Below are 2,944 nucleotides of genomic sequence, written 5' to 3' on the forward strand. Positions count from 1 at the left end.
GCTGACTGAAAGTGGCATGGTTCAGCCGTAGTATCAACCTCAGCATGAGCAACACAGGCCGCAAGCCATGCGACGATGCCATCAATACGCTCAAGAGGCTTTACAATGCCACTCTTACTATGCGTATGAGGACGCTGCATGGCGGGCGCAGGTGGCGGAGAAGTCGTCACTACAGGGGAGCCAACGTTAGGCAGCACACACGACGAGGGAGATACACCTGCGAGTGAATCCACAGGTAGCTCCACCTGTGGTGAAGACAAAACCGGTGCTGGGCCCAGGGTGACCGACGAAGGCAGAACAGTCGAGGTCAACCCAGGCGAAGCGGAGATCGGCGAGGCCGCCGGCCCGGGCGACAACACCGCACATGCAGCTGGGCTAGGCGAGACCAGCGACTCGTCAGATCCACGTGCATGGGGCATGCATGTATGATCGACGTCGGGGTCATCCGGCATAGCAGCGGCAGCTGGCGCAGCCGAGACCACATCATCATCAAGAAGGTCCAGTCGGGCACCCCATCCAGTTCGTGCACCATGGTTAGGTAACAACATAGGAGAGTATTCAGCATCTACAAATTGATCGGGCAAAACTGGAAAGGAGTGCAACAAGGTAGTGGTGGTATCGGTGCGTGGTGTAAGCGTGGAAAACGGGAAAACAGTCTCGTCAAACACAACGTCACGGGATATGTAAACACAATTTGTCGGAATGTGAAGGCACTTGTAACCTTTGTGAAGAGGATTGTACCCGAGAAACACACATTTTGTAGATCAATATGCGAGTTTATGTTTATTGTACGGACGAAGATGTGGCCAACACGCACAACCGAACACTTTGAGTAAGGAGTAATCTGGAGTTTCATGAAGTAATACTTCTATAGGAGATTTCATGTGAAGAAGTCGTGTGGGAAGCCTGTTTATCAAAAAACAAGGAGTAACAAATGCATCACTCCAGAACCGAAATGGCACAAATGCATGTGCAAGTAGTGTCAGGCCAGTTTCAACTATGTGACGATGCTTATGCTCAGCTGCACCGTTCTGTTGATGTGTATGAGGACATGACACATGATGCGAAATACCAAGCTTCTGAAAGAAGGTGTTGAGATTGTGATATTCACCCCCAATCACATTGAACATGAACAATTTTGTGCTTAAGCAATCGCTCAACATGTGCTTGAAATTGCATGAAGACATGGAACAAATCAGATTTGCGCTTAATGAGATAAATCCTAGTAAAGCGACTAAAAGCATCGATGAAACTCACATAGTATTTGTGAACACTAACAGAAGTTTGGGCATAGCCCCACACATCCGAAAACACAAGTTCAAGAGGAGCCTTGACAACACGACTTGATATAGAGAAAGGCAATTGATGACTCTTGCCTTGTTGACATGCATCACACACTAGAAAATCCTTATTTCTCGACTCAACGGGAAGATTATGGCGATGGAGCACATGACACACGATGGGAGTAGAAGGATGACCGAGGCGAGAATGCCACTGCGACGACGACACCCGGACACCACTGAAAACTTGAGAAACAGATGGCACATCAAGAGCATATAGGCCATTGAGAATTCGACCACTAAAAAGAACGTCCCTCGTGTCCACGTCCTTAACAAAAGAACAAAAAGGATGAAACTCAACCAACACATTGTTGTCACGAGTTAATTTAAGAACTGAGAGCAAACTACGTGTAACTGACGGAACACGAAGAATATCAAGGAGACACACGTTTTTAGTGGTACGTGAAAGAAGAGATGCCTGACCAACGTGTGAGATGTGCATACCTGATCCATTGGCGGTGCGGACCTGATTATGACTCGTGTAGGGCTAACGAGTGGCCAACTTGTCAAGCTGGCTCGTCATATGGTCTGTGCCGCTTGTGTCCATGTACCAGGCAGGATCTACAGAATAAGAAGGAGTGAACCCAAGCTCCTGTGTTGCTACCGCAACTTGTTTCTCATTCCCTTTTCCATTGTTCCCAATGACAAGGAAGTCATGTTTGAAGCAATGATGACAGCGAGACACCAAGTGCCCCTCGATGCCGCAGAGCTGACACTCAACCCCACCACCACACATCTGGCAGTGGAGTCGCTTGCGCCCAGCCGTTGGAGGAGCATGAGCGGACGGGCATGACTAATCCCTCGGTGATGGTGGCGGAGGCTGTTTGGCACCATGAGGCCCCCCATGATGAGTAGCATTAGCTGTCGAGCCATCAGTATAGGCCCCAACGGAGCGACGAGCAGAGAGCCGTTGTTCTGTGTTCAGGAGGCGCGCATAGAGATCACAAGGTGGCAGAGGCTTGTCTAGTCCATTAATACTTTCCACCAGGGAGTCATAGTCCTCATCAAGGCCATTGAGGATGAATGAGGTGAACTCCTTATCACTGAGAGGCTTCCCAATGGAGGACAGTGTATCAGCTAAGTTTTTGACCTTCTTGATCTCACCCAGCTGATTGCGAATATCGGATGAACGTGCCAGCGATTGCGAGGAGAAGCTGGAGTCAAGCATGGCCCATGCATCCCTCGATGTTGCGGCAAAGACCACCATGCTAGCCACGGAGGGAGTGAGCGAAGATTGAATAGCACCAAGGATGGCTTGATCTCGAGCAATCCACCGACGGTAAGTAGGGTTTGGCACCATAACAGAGTCACCATGTACCGAGGGCAGCTGAACCATGGACGGAGGACATGGCAGCGTACCGTCAACATACCCCTCGAGATAATGACTGCGCATCAGTGGCAACACCTGAGCGCTCCACAGAAGGTAGTTGTCAGCAGAGAGCTTCACCGTCACCAGATGAGCAAAGTGGAACGGTCCGGGGTCAGCCATCGGTGCACAGAGTTGAGAATCATACGTCGGAGGAGCACCGTACGAGACCAGGGCATCGTCCGAAGGAGGCAGGCGGTATTGTTGATGATGACCATAGGGCGTGAGCGGGGACCCG

At 50.4% G+C, this 2,944-nt stretch overlaps 1 non-coding gene across 1 annotated transcript; it reads right to left on the minus strand.

Moving 5' to 3' along the window:
* Positions 1-2,252: 2,252 nt before the first annotated feature.
* On the minus strand, positions 2,253-2,391 carry LOC123445830. The gene has a single exon (XR_006631197.1). It is a non-coding gene; the product is annotated as a small nucleolar RNA Z247 (small nucleolar RNA).
* Positions 2,392-2,944: the final 553 nt, after the last annotated feature.

This window comes from Hordeum vulgare, chromosome 3H, assembly GCF_904849725.1.
Source record: "Hordeum vulgare subsp. vulgare chromosome 3H, MorexV3_pseudomolecules_assembly, whole genome shotgun sequence".
Classification (NCBI taxonomy): Eukaryota; Viridiplantae; Streptophyta; class Magnoliopsida; order Poales; family Poaceae; genus Hordeum; species Hordeum vulgare.